The sequence below is a fragment of the Dufourea novaeangliae genome, unplaced genomic scaffold, assembly GCF_001272555.1.
Source record: "Dufourea novaeangliae isolate 0120121106 unplaced genomic scaffold, ASM127255v1 scaffold141, whole genome shotgun sequence".
NCBI classification, from domain to species: Eukaryota; Metazoa; Arthropoda; class Insecta; order Hymenoptera; family Halictidae; genus Dufourea; species Dufourea novaeangliae.
Genome location: NW_015374017.1, coordinates 1,250,387 through 1,270,429, shown reverse-complemented (window position 1 = coordinate 1,270,429; position 20,043 = coordinate 1,250,387). Strand labels below are relative to the sequence as shown.

At 40.1% G+C, this 20,043-nt stretch overlaps 1 protein-coding gene across 1 annotated transcript in view; it reads left to right on the top strand.

The window, feature by feature from the left end:
- Positions 1–612: 612 nt before the first annotated feature.
- The window catches only part of LOC107188892 (elongation of very long chain fatty acids protein AAEL008004), a 61,260-nt gene continuing 41,829 nt past the window's right edge, over positions 613–20,043 (top strand). Inside the window, exon 1 of the mRNA XM_015577276.1 lies at positions 613–2,006. The gene's annotated coding sequence lies outside the window, so the exon portion shown is untranslated. The remainder of the gene's footprint in view (positions 2,007–20,043) is intronic.

Sequence of the window (20,043 nt, the reverse complement as noted above, 5' to 3'; positions counted from 1 at the left end):
TGGATTAATTGTAGGTATTTAATCACGAAAAACAATTACTTATGCATTATGAAGTTTACGATACACATTTAAGAGTAGTTAAAGTCAATCAGACGTCAGCAGTATACATAAACTTTGTAAACGTAACTATCAACTTTAGCATTATTTCCCGTGTAAAACGGAATACCGATTACCCTCATTGGTGGTTTAACAATTTTTTATGTACCTTGGTTTCAAGTGTTACGAAATACAATACACTTTTTTTCATAAATAAACTTGTATACATGTTACATGTAATACATGTTTCTGTCATGTAAAACATGTATACATGTTTCTCGATTAAATATTTCCCTTACTTTTATCGCAAATTTAATATTTATTTTCAAGAAACTCAAACACATGTGCTGTTTTAATAATACATATATTCGTCTTTCTTCTCCAACACCTTGTGACATTGTTAAAAATATGAAAATAGTGGGTAAACGTTTCGAACTTGAATTGTGTGTCAGTAGCATATTTAAATCAAAATAACGGATCAGTTTATGTCCTAGTACAACATGGGATCCGCGATTTGAGAACCATACGACACTATTTACAGTAACGCCCGCGAGATGGCAAATCGTCGATGGTGGTTTTGGTCGTCGTCACGGCGGCGCGGCGGCGAGCCCCCCTCGGTTTCCATCGTCTTTGTCGCGTCGTGCCTCTCGTCGTCGTGGTCGTCCTCGTCTCTTCGTTCGCGGTACGTTTCGTTTTCGTTCCCCTTTCGAAAGAAAAATCCACTCGGTTTCCCCGTCAATCACACATACACACACACACACACACACACACTTACGGAGCTAGGAGTGGCAATATAGGCGACAGACGAGAACAACACAGGGCAGGGACAGAGAAGAGGATCAATCGTATGGAGATCGGATAAAGAGCCGCTAGGTGGGAGATCCATGTGTATATGCGAGCGCCCGTAGAAGCGTGACAGGTTACGAACAAATCCATCTCGGTGGTGGTGGTCGAAAGTGGGAGAGACCGAAAACGGGAGGAAGAGAAAAGAAAAAGAGGACGGAAGGAAGGAAAAAGGAGGGAGAGAGTGTGTGCTCTGTGTATGTGTGTATGTGTGTGTGTGTGTGTGTATAGTAGCGGTAGAATGAAGCATCGTGGCGACGAGGAGTAGGGTGACGACGGGCGAGTAGCGAGCAAGGTGGACGGACGCGCGCGGGGCGGTCAGGTAAACGTTTGAACGCGACGGCGGTGGCGGTGGCGGCGGCGGACCACCGCACGTTACGGGCCCGTACAAAAAGAAACCGTCAGTCGAGCGCGACCGCGTGCACAGGAAACTGTCCCCCACGGGGTAGAGAGATATTCGGCCAACCTACGAGGACGACGACAACGACGACTAAGCTGGATTCTCCTTCCTCTTTTTCCCTCGCTGTCCGCTCCTTTATCATTCCTCCTTCCGTCGTCCGTTTCTATACCCCTCTGTACTCCCCTTTTTCTCTTCGCCTTCCCCGTCCGTCGTGTCTGTGTAATACTACGCGCCCGCGACGACCACGGAGAGAAGGAGGAGGAGGAGGAAGAAGACGCGTGTCGCCGATGAAGAAAACTGGCGACGAGCACCAGTCATCATTCTTACTCGCGTTCACTCGCTTCTAACAGCGGCGGCGAGAGCGAGTCGAACCGTCGTTTTCGTCAGTTTCGCGATACACGGCGAACGAACGAGACACGCGCGATCATCGTCGCCGGGAATACACACCGTAACACGAGAAGGAGGAACCAGGACGACACAACGGCGGCCTTATCTTCCGCGTTCACGTAGACGAACGACCACGGCGTGTTCCCTTTTGTATGTACCACGGTCGGTCAGGTGACAAGAGGAAAATAAAACGGGACCCTGGGACGGGAGAGATTTTCCGTGAGTTCGGGGGGTGAAGAAGCCGGTAACCTCGGTGTTGCGAGACGCCCGTCAGACAAAGAAAAAGAAGAAGACAGTCGGTGAAGGGAACAGAAGAAGAGGGAACGACGCGTAAACGCAGGTGGGTGTAGTCCTTTGACATACTGCGCTCTCGGCCTTCCAAATAAGTGTGTGTGGTACCGTTCTCGATGGTTCAAGGCGTGCCGCCCGCCGGCGCGCCTTTTGAGGTTAGGACGGCCCCGTGATCGATTCTCCCGAGCTTCGTAAAAACGAAACGAGACGCGCTGACCGACCACAATACGCCTCCTCGTCGACAATCGTATCGTGATTTCCACGTTTATCGTACCCAGTGTCCCGTTATTGATCGATGAATGACTCCGTCTTGCATCGCGTCGATCACGACTCTGTCCTAAAGTTTCTACGAAGAATTTTCCCAAGTAAACGGTGTGCATAAGCGATACAATCGTTGGATTCCAGGTTTCTGTACGGGCACAACCTAACCTCCAACAGAACACGCAATCTGTAATAACGGTGCAATAACGATTACAATGATTTCGTAACGTATTACTATGACAGTTACTTCACGTTTCGTCGTAACCAGATTACAGATTTTATGTACTTGTGACGTACACGATTGTGTGTTTACTTTATTTGTACCCTGCTCGAAGTTAATGGGCCAGAGATATTTCTGTTTGATTAGGGTCACTGATTTAGTAAATATAAATCTATATTGACGCAAACATCCGACGTTTAGTTGTAACATTACATTGCTCGGTGTACTGTAATCGTGTATAGAAAACGATAAATTGAATATAATAGGGATCAATATTTCGATATATGTACAAGCTAATTACACGACGATACAGTTCCCGAATTGTGGATTGTTGTGTTGCAATGTTTACATTGTCCCTGACTGGGGAAACGGTATAGACGGTTCAATTATATAGATTTTGTGGTGCCGAACAATTTGTTTGATGTAAAAGACATTATAATCGTTATATTGTGGTGGAATAATTATCCGTGAGTCATCTAATCATCTTCCACGGAATACTGCGATAGGTTAGATCTTAGTATCGATATCGAAGAAAATCCTCCGGCTCGATGAACGTAATCTGTGGCACGTGTGTTTCGCGAACCCGTAACACATAAATTCTCCATTTTTAACTATGATATCGCGACGAGAAAAATAAGCGTGTTATATAAATCGAGGAGAAAACGGTATTTTCTGTGTATGGTTTTGACGCCGTTTCTCGACGCCGTCTCATTCTGTTTATTTATTTACCACGCGTAATAACAGTAATCCAGTATGCACATAAGATAGAAATACTAATATTGGTCGGGCAAAGTATCAAAAACGAACGTGTGTCTCATCGTGTTTCAAGTTGTCTGCATTTTTCTCTTAAGGAACGAAAAATAATTCATTAGATTGTTACTCTACTAGGTACGTAGACTATAAGTTATAAATCGTACGTGGAATGTGATCCAAAGTAGTCGAAAAACAGGTGTCCTCTCTAGTGGTCGAAATAGTCCATTAAAGTAAATAGACAAGACTTATATTTATTAATAGTTTCAAATAAAAATGTAAGGTGAGCTCGTTTACTCGTTTATTTGGAAAAACTAATTCAACATCTATCATTTCTCAAACAATTCTTATATGGGATATTGTACTACATTTTTTAATTCATTTTCCCGAGGATAATCACCTCGGTCAGTGTCCACGTAGTTTTGGGCAGCCTGTACAGCCGGATAGGAAAATATCATTTAACCCTTGAACGCCATGTATTAACCTCAGCGGTCCGTATCTAGATCTTTATGATCGTTGCTCGTGGATTAAATTCAGAAGTCCGTATATCATCGTCACCGATTACAACCACCGTTAACATTCTAGTAGTTCAAAAATACATTGCTTTATAGGTACTGAAACATTACGAATAATTCGAGTATTATCGCAATACATACTGTTCGGATATCCGAATAGCGAACATGCCCGAGAAACGATTCGACCTCCAGTATCAAGCGACCCAACGGTCATCCGTCTCCATTCAAAAACAAGCGTAGCTACCAAATACGGCTTAAAACTCCATCGTTTCGAGTCAATTTCTCCGTCTTCACGGTCCATTCGTCGCGAATCTGTTGCACAGGGGGTGCGTGGGGATGGATAACATGAAGGAACTCGGGCCGAAAATAAATCAGAGGGACGCGTCGAATCCGTGATTCACGGTGCTATGTTTATATCCCGCCAGGATATCTGTATCGGCGCCGGCCGCGATTTCTGGCGGTTATTGTGTTCTCCGCCACCCTCCCCCTCTCCCGCCGTTCCAAATCGTGTTCATCGAGGCAACGGATAGAGCATAACCGCTTTTACAAAACACTTTCGTAAATGTTATCCAATCCGCTTTGGTCCATACTATCCAGTCGAAAATATAATTCAGCGTGATTTTTAGCACATTATATTTTTACATATTCGGATTACCAACGAATACCTCGGTGTGGTGTGTACTAGTGATGGCAATAATTCGAATTGTATCGATACGTATTGATACCCAGAGTATGGATACACATGTATATCGGGAATGAAGTATCGATATCATCGGTAACTAAATTTCGGTATTTATGGGTTAAGTGTCGATACTGGAATATATCGTCACATTAAATATGAATACATAATATCGAAAGGTATCGATATTCGAATTTAAAGGTATCGATATCCGAAATATCGATATTTGAATCGAAAAGTATCGGTATTCGAAATATCGACATTTGAATCTAAAAGTATCGGTATTCGAAATATCGATATTGTATCATCCATCGCTAGTATGTACAGTCGGCGGGACGACGGACTGTTTACTATTTGAACGGCGCGACTCGTTTTTACGCGCGGATGCCGTTACTTCCGGTTCGTAAGTCGGGGCGCACGACCCGTCGTTACGAGGGAAAATTAATAATTCTTTCGCACGCGGACCGGCAAACGTGTTACGTTTGAAAATGATAATGCGCCCGGGGACGTAATGCTCGTTTCCGGTACAATTGGCTCTCGTTGGGCTGCTGTTGCTGCTGGACAGAACTCGATCAGACGACGCTTTCTCTCTTCTTCTTTTCACGGCCTAACGATCGAATCGCCCCTAGCCCCTCCCCCCCATTCTCGCGTACGCGTGAATTCACGAACGGCTTATCCGTGAATTGCGGCTGGATTATGTAAATCGAAGTCCACCGGTGTCCAGTGTATAAAATCGGTCGAATGTAAATCAATTCGTTCTCTATCGAAAGTTCTTTTGACACGTTCGGGACGGCGCAGCGGGATTCGTGGAATTGATTTCGATGCTGTAGGGGGTTAAATCTGATTTATTTTTTCAGTTTTTAATTTGGACACTTGTTAAATGTTCGCGGTTTTCTTTCATAGAAAAATGAGGAAATGATGTGGTGATCCATTGGTGGAACACGCTGCCTTCAATCTTTTTTGCCATCCATGATTGGGTGTGGATCATCGAATTGTTTCATCATTGTTTTTATCTCTCTTTGTTCCACATTTATATTTTTGTTCCTTCTGGGTTATTTATTTTTTTTTTTTGTTAGACACTTTGTCGTTTGTTACTATTTTTGTATTTCTTTTTCCAAAAACACTTGACGATCCACCGGTCACGCGTTAATTAATTATTTAAGGTAACATGTTGAAAAATGTTCAATTTATAATTAGTAAGATTTACAAAGCGCTATACATATATAGTTGGGAATATAATGTCGATTCAAAGCGATAAGTATACAATTAATCGCGTAAATATTTATGTTCTTAACAGCCAAGAGCTTATATATGTCTTTACGACATTATCTCGATGATGTAATGATAGTAAAAATGTGGACATTACACGGTGTTGAACATCGAGGAAAATCTTTATCCGAACGTGATTAGTATTTATGCTCAGAATGAACTTCGAATCCTCGGTTCTTTTGCTGATTCATACTGATTAACGACCGTCAGCAACAATTTCGATTGGCGCTGAATATTTCATGCATCAAACATTTTATATCTGTACTTTATGACATTAGTGTTTTAGAAATATTTGAACTCGAAACACTTCTGATCGTGCACTGGACACAGGAATTGTTGCAGCAAAACTTTTAGAAATTGGTGAAACTCGGTCTACAATTTCAGCGAGTTCGTTCGAATCGTTTAACCTTTCGCTGAACGTCTGATGTAAGGAGTCGGGGATGAAAAGTGACAGTCGTTGGTCGGGCTCGAAGTCAACGGATATTCGATCGAGAATATACGTGCTCCAATTAATAAAAAAATCTAACCTGTAGCTACAAAACAGACACTTGATGATCGATTGTTGCAATTAAACCGACGATGTCAATATTTTCAAACCGCTCTGGCATCCTGCTACGTTGCCAAATTTGTCGTTTAGATAATTTTAATTACATTACAACTTACCCTGTGTTACAACCTGCTCCGGTCTCCCCTACCAAAAAACTTTTGTAGAAATAATTTTTTCGTATCTTCATTAGTTTACTTATTACTGACTTATGATTTTCTCCAGTTAGAATCGTCATTTGGCTCACTGTGTGGCGGGGCATATACCGGAAGGCTAAATAAAACCGCGTCGATTCCTTCCAATTTCGTTTCCTTCCGGATGAGAACGTTCCGTCGACCACGATCGAACGATCCTGCGGTGCGCATCGGAATCGAGAAGGTAGCACGCGGGGTATTTCGCTGGAATTGAATAGAATATCGAATGTTGGTCGGTGATTTTTCAGATGTTAGAATCGAGGGATGGGAAATACCTGCCTCTGGATCGGGGGAAGAAAATTGGTTTTCCTTTTTATTTCGCCCAAATTGTTTCCGAATCGAAGTTAAAATAGCTAGTTTTCTATATTATATTTAACATGGTTCTTATGGAGTAATTATTGGAGGTACAGTAATTCCTTGATGAATACGACACGATAGGGTCGTTACAATTTCGTATCGATCAACCTGTTCTAAAGTAGACGACCAAATTGCTCGGGGAATAGGCCTTGTGCGGTTAACTAGTTTGCCACCTACTTCACTGCTGGAGAATATTAATGCTCCCACTTGTAAATTTTCATACGGGTCGTAGAGCAAATAAGTCTTGAGCAACTCGAGAGCAAATTTGAGAATCTACTGTACAAGTCTTCGTGGTGTTGTAACCCTTTATCCCCGCAGTTCGTGGAATACTGATCGGTTATCCTTGAGCACGGAAAAGCACCAATGGTGTCTCTCCAATATACCGAATCCTCTTTAGTGAATAATGTTCCGTTACCAGTTTCGAATTGTTTGGATATCTTTCAACGGTACAGGTCCCCGTTCTGTGTAATAACGTGAATTCGTACAATATTAACGGTAAAATTCGTTACCAGACACGTTTCGTAATTCGAAAAACACAGATTTCCAGGAACTTATCAAATATAATCTTCCACCAGCCACCGTCTCGCAGACGATTTTAACATTTCTCCACTCTGGTTCGTTGACTCGAGATGTTTCGAGACATAGTTTGCATCCCATTACCGTCTGTTACATACTAATGACGCTTTATCTGTACACTGGGCACATGTTCTCGCTCGCCGCCCGTATTATTTCTCTCGTAAACGACAGCGAACGATGTTTCCTTATTTCGTTCCGAAATTTCCAAAGTACACCGTCCCTGGAACCTTTACAGTGAGGTCGTAAAATCGCTTGGGAGTCAAAGTTTCGGCGTTTCGAGCGCCGAACACAGCAACAGGGTCGTTCCTGGCTGGGGTGGTTTATTTTACTTTGCCAAGCAACTTCGATAACTATTGATTTAATATTCATCTTATATCTTGAACGTTTGTAAATTTAATTGATTATATCTTCAAAATTATCGAGTGTCTACGCCTAATATTTCATATATATCATTAGGAACCTATATACTATCATTGTACAGAATCCATTAAAATCAAAGTCGGATAGTTGGGGTCCTTCCCTTCTTAGTTCCAGGGACAATAACAAAGGTATACCTACCCAGTGCATCCCAAGAAAGATTTCTATTTACCCTAACAATCTTTTCAGGAGGGTAGAATCACGCGACGTCCACTTTTATTAGCAGACTTTAGTGCACCCCGAGACCGCATTTACTTATGGGAACGATCAAATGGTTTCGATAAGTATCGAAGAGTCGGTGTGTATACCAGATTCGGTCTAGAAGGGCAATCAATGTCGACAGACCGCTGCAAAGCGTCTTGAGCCGCCATTTAAGGGTACATGGTCGAAATGTCCCGGTAATTAACTTCCCCATTTTCCTTCTTCCCTCCTTTTATCCTTTTTTCCCCTCTTTATCCATTTTCTCTTTCCGTCCTTCGTCGTGGGGAGGCTCGAAATAACGATATCATTGTCGGAGCACTTGTTTGGCATTACCTATTAGAGGATAACAACGGATTCGAAGGAATCGATAGGAATCCAACGCGAAATGGCATTCCGAGGGAAGCCATAAGTCGTACGATGTCGTATGTGCTGTCAATCGATTACGACTTTAATCGCGTCTAATAAAAAAAAAAAACATTCCTGTTTGTCCGTGTTATCGTCCGATGACGCAAAAACTGGGACAGACGAGAGAGCCGCCTGGAATCCACGCAAGGCACCAGTACATCTCGTTAATAATGGCTCGAGTTTCGGAACTGGGTATTCAGCGCGGTTGGAAATAATTAAACAAGCGTTTTGGCGTTTCCCCGTGTTTCTGTAGTTCCCTGTCTGGGAAATCGCACGGAATGGCCATTCTGGGCTTGATTGCAGCGACTTACGGATTGATAATGGTTCTTCGCGGAGTGTTCATTTAGTGATTACTTAGCCTCTCGAGTAGGTAAGCCTTTACGGTAACAGGTGTGGGGCAATCAACTGTTATCTTTTACGGCAATAGACACCGCCGAGGACTCTTTCACCTCATCTACACGTAATGAGAATACAGTCGTAAACTCTGATCGCTTTTAAGACCATGGTATTGGTGGTTCATGTGGGCCTCGATTGTACCTTAAATTACAATAGATAGAGTCTGTTACAGGAGGTATAGACACATTTATGGTACCGATCTCAGCTAAGTCTTTACAGAGAAGTGTTCATAAAGTTTCGATACTCTTCAGTTTTCAACCTACAGTTCCAATACCTTCAATTCAAAAACCTTTAGTTCCAATACATTCAGTTCCCATACCTTCAGTTTCGATACCTTTAGTTTCCAACTTTCATTTCCAATACCTTCAGTTTCGATACCTTCATTTTCCATCCTTCCATTTCGAACCATAACTTTCAAAGCTTTAGTTTCAAATCCTCATGTCCAAACCTTCATTTCAAAACCGTTTACAGGTTTCGAACTGACCATACCTTCAATAATTTTAGAGTTCTAACAAAGGGCTCTAAATAAGTATCTATATAAGTATCTAATCTATTATCATAAGGCGTGCTCCATAAAAAAGTTACCTTCAGGGTAGATCCCCGACGGTTTATGGCATTTTAAATAATATTTAGGTTAGATGGTTACTTTCTTCTGTTAATCCCCTTAAATTCCATGCAATTCTCTAGATCGTACTCGTTATTTTCGATTCATGATTCATGTATGAGCAACCATCGTGAATAAACTCGAGTAATAATTCACCGCGTTCCGTGACCGTAAGGTATTTCAAGCTTCTTCCGGTTACACGGTGAAAAATAAAAGTAATCGATCGAAATGCCCCGGTTACAACATTTAATTGCTGGAAAGTTTGCAGACCCGGTTGAATTGTTCGTAATGGCAATTCTGTATGACACATTCACCTCCGGAGTTGCGTCCATCGGTGACGAAATCATTGCTCGAAAGCGGAATATCCATCCACTGGCAAGACCACGTATACATATCTGTCTCTTCGTATTCGTCAGATATAACGTAATATATCGATGCGTCACGGTGAAACAATTTTATGGAATCGGTTCGATAATCTTTGCGACAGATCTCAAGTAACGGAAAATAATCGGATCAGATTAGGGCTACTAGGAGCTACGCACATAATTCGAAACAAAATGATTAGAAAATCGATGAAAATCGTTTGATTATCAGAATCAATTTGCAAAACATCTGGAAAATAATTGTTAACCCTCTAATGGTAAGGCTTGGGTCATATTTGACCCAAGTTATAGTTCCTCTTATGCTGTCCCATTTTTTATTTTTGGATATTTTTTTTTTGTATTTTCGTTTTAAAATATTTTTTTCTTATTCAGTAAACGCTTAATACTTATTATTATATGTTACATAACTAAATTATTATTCGTTATTACATAAATAAAGGAACATACAAGTTCAATAACTTTTTTTTCGGGTCGGATCCGACCCCACCTTACCAAGTACGGTCTATAACAATTTTCGGATCCTTGTAAGTATAAGTACTCGTATGGTACACTTTGCTGGATTCTCGAAGGAATACGAACAAATCGCTTCGGATTCGTTTTTGTGGGCAATCGAAGTGACCGCATTTTTTGCCACGTGGCAGGACAAATGTCAGCGATCGCTTCCGCGGCGAGTAAAAGGTCGATCGATCCTCGGACCCAGAAACCTCGCCTCTGAAAACCGCGGGGTCTCGATGATTAATACAAGCACCCCCCTTCTCCTACCCCCTTTAGGGGAGAGTCCAATGAACGCGATAGCCGAGCGCGTCGTTATCTGTCACTATTTGGTCTTTGCCGTTTATCTGCGCCGCGGTGGCCCAGAAAAAGCCACGCGATTCGGTCGTGTGTGCGTGTATACAGTTGGGTAAAAAAAAGTATTCGTACACCCTTTAAAACAGAACAACTCTTTCAAAAAATTGGACCAAGTGACTTGAGTTTCTTTGTGAAGTTAGAAGGATATTTCCGGTGGTTTCAATGACACAAGAAAATACGTAAGGGAAAGAATGTTTTTCTCAAGGTCATATTTTCAGATATCTCAAGGTCATTGTTGGGGGTTTTTTTTTTTAATGGGATAATGTATGTTGATTAGCGTAACGTTATAGTAATGAACAGATAAATTCAGCCATGTATAATATGTTGACCTTGAAATGACCTTCGGAGGAATTATTCTTCTAAAAACATTTCTCGCAAACTACTCAAATTCATCGTTGCTTTCTATATGTATATGTATATTATATTTGATGGTGGTGGTGGTCAACTGACTACCCCCTGAATTACCTGGAAGCTCGCTACGAGGGTCGAAACTGAACAAAACGAAGGAAACAGGATCAATACGAGAATGACTGTACCCTGTCGCCACGACACGCGTCGCTTAAAATTATATATGATACACGCAATGTGAGAAACTGATCGCGTGCGTCAGTGCGTAAAGAGGGGCGGGGAGGGGGATGCAAATTCGGCCGTGTGTCACCTGGCCGAGGAGTAGTTATCACTCCCCTGTGAGAATCTAACCCCATTACCGTGTGTTTCGCGTTTTTTTCGTTACTGGGACCAGTCTTGGTATAGTACTAGACAAAAGTATAACAATTTGAGCGTAGTAATTCTTCGAAGATTAATTTCTTTAGCGTTCTCCTCCTCCATACTCTTCTGTCAGGATGTAACTCAATCACCGTTTGTTTCGCGTTTCATTCGTTAATGGCAGCACTCTTGATACAGTACCGGACAAAAGTATAACAGTTTAAGCATAGTAATTCTTCGAAAATTAATTTCTTTAGCCTTTTCTGTATTGACCCCCGTAATACCAGGATTTTGTTTTGGTTACATGAACAATCAATGGTGAAGGTACTCGATGCCCACCTAGTGAAAATCTGTGAAACAAAAATTTTGTGTTTTCAATATGTATCTGGGAATAAAGGGTTTAAATAGAAGTGTCCCACTAAACTTAAGAATATTTATTGGAAATAAATAGTTTTACGAGTGATTTTTTTTTAGAATACAGAAGTTGTTTTAAAATGAAACTTCAGGCAGTAGTTCGGTCACTTTCACTTTGACAATCCTCATGGTCCTGACGTGTAACACTTTTTTTTTCACTGTCATCCACGTACATATACTGTTTATTTTATTCTTTTCCCATTTACACGTCCAGTGTCTGTTTTCATTTTTTGTTGAATTTTGTTTTATATTTCTTCGAAACAATACTTATGCTCTCGTATGAAAAGATTTTCCCAATTTTTCCTGAATTTTCAATTAATTATTCCAGCGGGAATTTGTGAAATAGTAATATGGTAGGCATGAAGTACCTCTTCACAGGTTATTCCGAGGATTAATCGATGAAAAGTATGGATTACCTTAACAGGTATTTTCTTTCTCGACTGTATAGACTACTCTGTATCGATTACAACTGTTAAATTATGCGAAAATCTTGATTTTCAAACAAACTCTTACAATCAGCTTATTATAATTTTGTCTGGTACTGTATCTTCGGTGACCATCACAATCAACAAACTAAGGGTTCGCTCTATTACAGAAAAAAGATCGCTGTGTCATCCATTGTTCTTTTTTTTTTTTTGGTAGAAAAGTCAACATGTGGCAGACGGATCACGAGAATTCTCGTGTTCCCTATTGAAACATGCTTCGCGTGGATCACGGAAACTCTCGTGTTTTCGTATATTTGAAATATTTCGAGCACGAACATACACCTGGTCCCTGTTTCTCAATATTCTTATAAATCAGCGATGAGCAACCTGTGTTTTTTATTGTAGCGAGCCAAAATTCAGAACCCAATAATCCAAATGGGTCGTTGAAATTGCAACTTCAAAAAAGCCAATTTGTGCATTAACTCTTGTTTAAATTTGTTACCTTTTATTTATTCTTTTTTCTACTCGAGTTGATTAAAGTGGCTCGAACAAACAACTGCGGCGGGTCAGAATCGCACAGAAACAACAAAACCACGTTAGATAATTGAATATTGTTTGAATCAGGTCGTGTTCAGCATCATTTCATATTGGACAATTTCATTGGTACACTCTTTTTACCTTTTTCTTTTTCGTTCTAACATTGGGACGCTTACGTATCTTTGCTCGATTCAAAGGTTCTCGCGTATGGGAGTCTAAAAATAGTATGAATTTATATCTTCATGTCTGAATTGAAGTTAACTGTTCTTACTCTGGTTCTTGACTCGATGTTTTTTTCCTTGTGAAACGCGTGTAACGTTTCGTAATGTGCGCAGTACATAGTTGTGAATCCAAGCGCTTCAGAATACTTCAAATTAATTTCGAAATACTTCGAAACTCGAGATCGAAAGCTATCAGAGTCTTCAGTAGCGTTCAAGGTTCGTTGAAGTTCGTGAAGGGCTATCAAGGCCCTTCCAACGGCTTTCAGGGACCAGTTGTGACCGTGAAGATTCATAAAAAAAATCGAAAGCTAAAAAAGTTCAATGGAGAATGATCGAGAATGGCCACAGAAGTTTAAAAGAAAATTACAAAGAATGGCCACAGAAGTTTAAAAGAAAATTACTAAGAATGGCCACAGAAGTTTAAAAGAAAATTACCGAAAATGACCTGTCTCATCCTAAAGATTCGTGGAAAATAAAGGCTACAGGAATTTAACTTTTAGCCAAATGACAAGGGAACTATAGAGAAAAATGATTAAAAGTGGCCAAAGAAAAAATGTTAAATCTGTGTGAATGATCCAAGATGGCCGATCGATGAAGATTGCCCAAGATGCCTCGGACTCCATTGAAAGGAGCTCCATTAAGCCGAAAAGGATTGACAAAGCATGACAATTTCTGGCTTCGGTGACTTCATTTATATTGTTCGAAGGGAAACAAAGCTTGTCCCCCCTCTGTTCGGCCCATAAACAAGATTGACTACTGATTCGATTCTGTTCTCAAGTCACTGAATAATTATTTCCCAAGAAGCAATTTTCCAGGATGGGAATATCGACGTGTAAACGTGTGCACGACAGCTATGGTCAAGAATTGCTTTAACCGCTGTTCTTTGCAAACAATTACTATATTGTTATATTTAATTTTTACTCTTCTGAATGTACGTAACGTTAGGAAGGGACATTGGGACGTTTCACTTTAGAGGTAAAAATACGAATGCAAAATTCCGAAAGCTCACATGGTTTTTTTTTTAAGTAGCAATATATCTTGTGTGCATTCCAATTTAAGGTATATTGGATTCGTTGTTTTAACACAGTTATTACAAACTTGTCGTTGCTCTAGCTCGGTCAATATCAAACGGGTTCGAGAGTGGGATCCATCCAACCATGATATAATTACGGTACCCTGCTTCTCTCTCGATATTGGTCCCGAATCGTGGACCACTAGAGGGCCATTACTAGAGTAAGTTGAAGCATCTGGAGCAGTAGTTACTGCACCATACAAAGAAGTCCATTATTTCTTTTATTGCAAACGAACGTACAATAGGTAAGGGGAAATCTAATATAGTCATCGATATAGTAAACCTCGAATGTCACAACGAACAAACGAATTCGTTCGTTCCTGTCGTCATACATGTTATTCGGACCTTAATTCAGTAACAAAAGAAGAAAAATTCAATTACCGTTTACAGAGAATCAATTCCATCATTTTTTTCTCGTCGAATGTCGTATGGTATTTCATTCGATTCAGTTCGCAAAAAAGGGAGACCAACCAGATGCGAGGGGGAATTTATTATTTCGCAATTGATTAATATTTGCCGACGAATAGAAGATGACTAATTAAAAAGGCCGTGTTTCCTCATTGAATCCTTTCCTCGTTATTAAGAGGTCAACCAATGTCGTCTTGTGTCGCAACTTTCTTCCACATTTTCGTTTTTTATAAAGTTACAGCGCTACAGTCCTGGCAAACAATACCGTACAATACGTGTTGCAATTTACACATTGTCCATTTGGACTTTCTTGTTGTTTGAATTACCATAAATAATTTCAAACTTAAATTAGTTACTGGAAATTGTTGAGTCGGATGAAGTTCCCGGAAAACTAGGGTTAAAATGACCTTTGTCATCGTTCTTCGAGAATTAGAGTTCCCTACAAACCTGCAAAGTTTCAAAAAAATTCAAAATTTTCTATATTTATAAATTTGTTTATATACCGGTATTTTACGTTTCGGTAGAAGTCTCTGAGTAAATGTGTGAACCTTTGGTATGCATCAAGTCAACAATATATGAATGGTGTATTTGTTATAATCAGACATGTTAAAAGTTAGTCAACTAGCCTCGGTCTCCCCTCCCCTGGTGCAACGATAAGGAAGAAAAAATATAGTATGTAGCTTGGTAAGGAAAAAATAAACGGTCGGTCGTTTTACGAAACGAGCAGTTAAGGTAGCTCCTATACATAGAGGCGGCTCATTCGAGAAGAGAATTTCATGGTCATCTCGGAAATGGGGGGAGAGTCTATTTTCATCTGCCGAACCTTTCCTTTACGAAAGCAACGTCGATAAATTCCTCGCCCCGTTGGAAAGCCTGCGTCGATTACTCGAATTACAACGTCCTGCCTCGTGAATTACTGCAACGTCCCCTCTGCCGCACCCTCACCCCTTATAAGCGCGATTTGTTGCCTCCCCCCGCATAGAATTGCACCGCCATCGTGTCCATGGGATTTCAGTTTATCGCTGGACTGCGGTAGGTTTATGCAAATTCACACTTTTGTCGATCGATTCATGAGACCAGCGACGTTTGTTAATTTAGAGGGTGGTTTTTGGTAGGTGAAGATGGAAATGAGGCCTGTGTTAAGGCTTTAACACTAAACCTACCGAACCCTTCAGAAAGGTAGGAATTGGTACGCCAGAACTGATCATTTTGACCGGTCGTGGTAGGTTTAGTGTTAGTCGATTAGGACCCAACGTTGCGTTAACAGGTTGACTGCAACATTGCAAAAAGGCCGTATGTCAGTTGTACTTTATTTCGTTTTTTTGTGTCAGAAATCGTTGGAAATATTTACGTTCGTAGAGGATGTTAGTCTTGTTTCAAATTATATTACGGATATTCATTTTACCTGAAACTATCATCTCGAAAACTAGAGGAGAAAAAAAATTTCCGATCGAAATTTCGAGGGGTGGTTTCACTCCCTAAAGTCGTGTCTCAGCCGATAAAAAAAATACGTATCCCTTATTTTTGACTGCTTAACAGATATACGAAGTTTCACCAAAATCAGAGGGGGACACTTCCGTGCCTTTCCGTGTTACTTCATAGTAACATAAGCTTTCGTATCTCCTAAAACAATATTTATTTCGGACGTTCAGCAATTTCCTAATGTCTGGTAACATTTATTGGATATTCGCTAAGTTACGATCGATTTGTTCAATTTTCTCGAGCGTTGATTTACGAACGATCATCGGGTAGGTGCAAAGTTCTCTCGGAGGACGAAAGAGAAAAAAATAAGAGTTTCTTTTCTCGCGGTGTCGTAACCGTTGTTTCGGGGCAGAGGATTCGAAAGATCGAAAGATGACGAGGCCTACCGAAGAGGATCGAGCTCGTCCGATGGGGCCCCGCTAATAAAATACTTTCTAAACAGTGTTAGACGCGCGCACGCCGGAAGAGCTGAAATTCTGTCGCGTACACCGAGGCTTTTCCCCTTCCGTTTTTTCTAGCCAAAAGTACGAACATTTTCATGTTTATTTTTTTTTTTTTTTTTATTTTTGACAAACAAGTTGATGGAAACTAATACAAGTAAAATACGATAAATAACACAAGAACATAATTAAATATATAAATATATATTAAATAATCTACATTCGTATAGATTATTAAAAAGGAATTAAGAATTTTTTTCAATTAAGTGCAGTTTCCTAGAACAATAAGTAGGAATGTTTTACCTTATAATTCCAATTAAATGGAGGCAAATTGAATAGATCGTGTCAGAACGAAAGAAATCGTTTAAAAACAGAAATAAATGTAGGTATACCGTCGTTTCGCCTGCGGCGAAAGCGTGTTTAATTTCGATGTCAGCTGTTTGAATATTTATGCAAAATCACGTTTACATCGACTAATTTATGAAAATATAAATTACATAAAAGAATCTTACATCGACGATCGGTGGTATTGGGTAATGGAGGTATTAATGTTAATTTGTACATTGTCGTTAACGTTTTTATTCCACTTTTGTTTTATGCATTGTTACCTGCTTGTAAATGCACATATCTCGCAGGGTAATAAGGATATACATAATTAAATTAAAGACACGCGTTCTTACATTATGAATGAATGTTAAGCACTAAATTATCCTTAATGGAGAAATACAGTCTTGTAGTTCATCAATCTAATACTAGATAATAAAGCGTACATGTATTAAATTATTAAATACTGAATATAGAATGATTGAATTTGGCTGTCTTCTAATGCTTTCTGCATTTATCTCGCAAAGGACCATAGATTCACGTGACAATATTAATAAATTTCTTCCTCTTCATTAACTGCTTAAATACAGTAATTCCTCGATGAATGCGACTCGAGCAACGGCGTTATTCCCACCACTGGGCGGAGTCCTGTGAAACCAATCAAAACAGAGTAAACAGAAATTAAGCAGAGCCTCGGCTTCGGGCAAAAAAAACAAATTTATGAGGGGTTGAAAACCTTTCGCCCCGACTTTTGGGGCGAATCGGATATTTCTCACATTTTCGTTTTTTGTTTGCAAGAGGAAGATTTTTAAGTTTAAAATTTTTTTTTTATTATTAATGTTCAAGTTAAATGTGTACTAATTACAAATTTATAACAAACAGTTGGCATTCTAAACTTGGACAATTATTTTTTTTACTATCAAACAGAAAATGATCTGTTTCGCCTCGATTTACCCTAGTTTCATACACTGGCCACTCATAAGTACATAGTAGGACACCTGGTCTGTACGAAGGAAATGTGTTTCGTAAAAATACTATATTCCACCGTCACTTTTATTACTTCATACTAACATAAGCGTTCTCCACCGAGAATTTAATAATATCCTCTAAACGGTATTCATTTTCATCCATGTCATCCTTCAGCAATTTCGTGACGCCTTCTAACGTTCACCGTATATCCGATAAGTGTTCTAATACGTACTTGCCAGCGGAATTGTTCAGTGTACGACTTGAAAGTTACACGCCGTTACACACGGGTTTAAACCGTCTACCCTTTAGTAAACGGGTTAAAGAGGCACGCGACCAAACGCAAGCGACAGGCAAATTTACAAAGGAGCGTGTGTTGCAGAAAGGGAATCTCAACCTATACTGCCACCTTTAGTTTAATTGTCCTAACTGACATATTCAAATATTCGAGAAAAATGAGGTTTTATAATTCTCTTTGCGTCGTCCTTGTTTTCATCGTTTAAATTATGCTTATTTTTTTTACACGTATCTTGAACATAAATAATTGAGGCATAAATATAAGCTATAATCAGGGCGTTCCTGGGTTGTTGGCCGCCCGGGTGTAGTATCGCCGCCCTTATTAATTTAATATTAAGAATTTAATATGCAGTGTTTATTTATATACGACTTGTTTATATTATTTATATCGATTTTTTGAAAATTTCTGACTGAGCATGACCCCTTAAATCACGACCATGATCGTGATTCTGCGAGATCACTGTGATAAATCATTATTAGTGATTTTGCACACCATCTCTAGACTCGACGCGACGCGACGTTACGTTAGATTGGCCGTCTGGTGTAATCGATCTCGAGGACCACCACGTAACCACGTGTTTAGTAACTTTCTCGTAGCCGCCCGTACCCGTCCGCGGCAGACTCCCTTTCTCTCTGCCTCTTTCTCCCACGATCTTCACGCTTCTCTTTCTCGCTTTTGCCCACCTTTTCACGAAACTCCCTCCGCCAACGGGTCTTTCTCTCCATCTTGGAATGCGCGCTGTCTTTCGCGGGACGTTCGCAATCGATGAAGGAAGAACATCGAAAGAGAAATTCCCAAGCGATTTAATAACCGATCTCGAGATCCGGTTTTAATGTCTGGGACGCTGAGCGATTTTTTCACACCCTTTCGAAGACGAATCGACGGTTTTCCATCGATCTGACTCGATGTTATAGGGCATAAGGCAAGGGATTAACACTAGAACTACCTGTCAGAATGACGGATTCCAGATTTCGTATTTTACAATTAATGAAATCCTAGAAATACTTTCATCGGAATTTCAGTTAAAGTATTCAGTTAAAAATGTTGGAGGACTCGGAAATGGGAGACTCGTGAGGTGATTTGAAACAAGTATTTCCGTAACAAAAATGTTATCTGAGGCTTTGTTAACGAGATACAGTGGACTCTAACTATATTGCCATTAAACATATTGCCATGCGGGGCATTTCCCCTTCACACGAACATTAAATGCTTTTTAAGAATAACCTTTTTCTTATTTCAATTCTTATTGTTTCTTGGATATTATGCAAGTTTTGGATGATATTGTGAAATCGGGCGACATGATACACGCAATTGGTCTCACCTTATTAAAGGGTTAAAATAAACGTCACATCCCGTGACCTGTAGGCGAGTAACCCATAAATTATTCGCACAGAATCGATCTATGCATTGTTCGTGCAGAATTGATCTATGCATTATTTGAATAGAATTGATCTATAGACTTTTTAGCGTGAGAATTGTACCGAAATAAACGTTTCGGTTCCGGTCTAATCAATCCCGAATAATGCGCGGGGGTTAATGATATACGCTGCAGGTGTAAACTTTGGATCGGTCTTTGTTCTTTCGATAGACGATCGTTTCGATAGATTTTCCGCATAAATGTTCTTGTTCCATTCAGAATCTGGGGTTTTATTTGTTTTTATTTGCTTTTGATTAGTAGACTGCGGATTATATGCATTTATAACCAATAGGGCTTTGTGTAATACAATAGAGAAAGAACTTTCGTCAGATGCACACTGTTTTCTACTTTATTCTGAACCCAATAAGATATTTAAAAAAAAAAGCACGAAATTCCCATCTTTACAATTGTCTTCAAAAATTATTTTAGAAAATGTCATTTTGCATAAAAATCCGCAGTCTAATGATTAGAAATAGAGACATTGATCTTATGTGTGCTCCAAAATTTGTTCGAATGGCCAAATGACGATGTGCTCTCTCGGCATCTTCGGTACAAGCTCCTAATTATTCCCCGTGACGTTGCTGGTTTCTCCGTTTGTTCCGCTGTATGGTATCACTTCCCAAGGTTGGCCCCGTGAATCTTTCACCGACGATTTACGAAAGCCTTTCCTCTCGACGGACGCAGGAATCTCGTGGTTTCGTAACGTCGCGTAAGAAAATCGTCTGGCTTCGCTAAGAGGGAAGGAAAACCCGTCAGT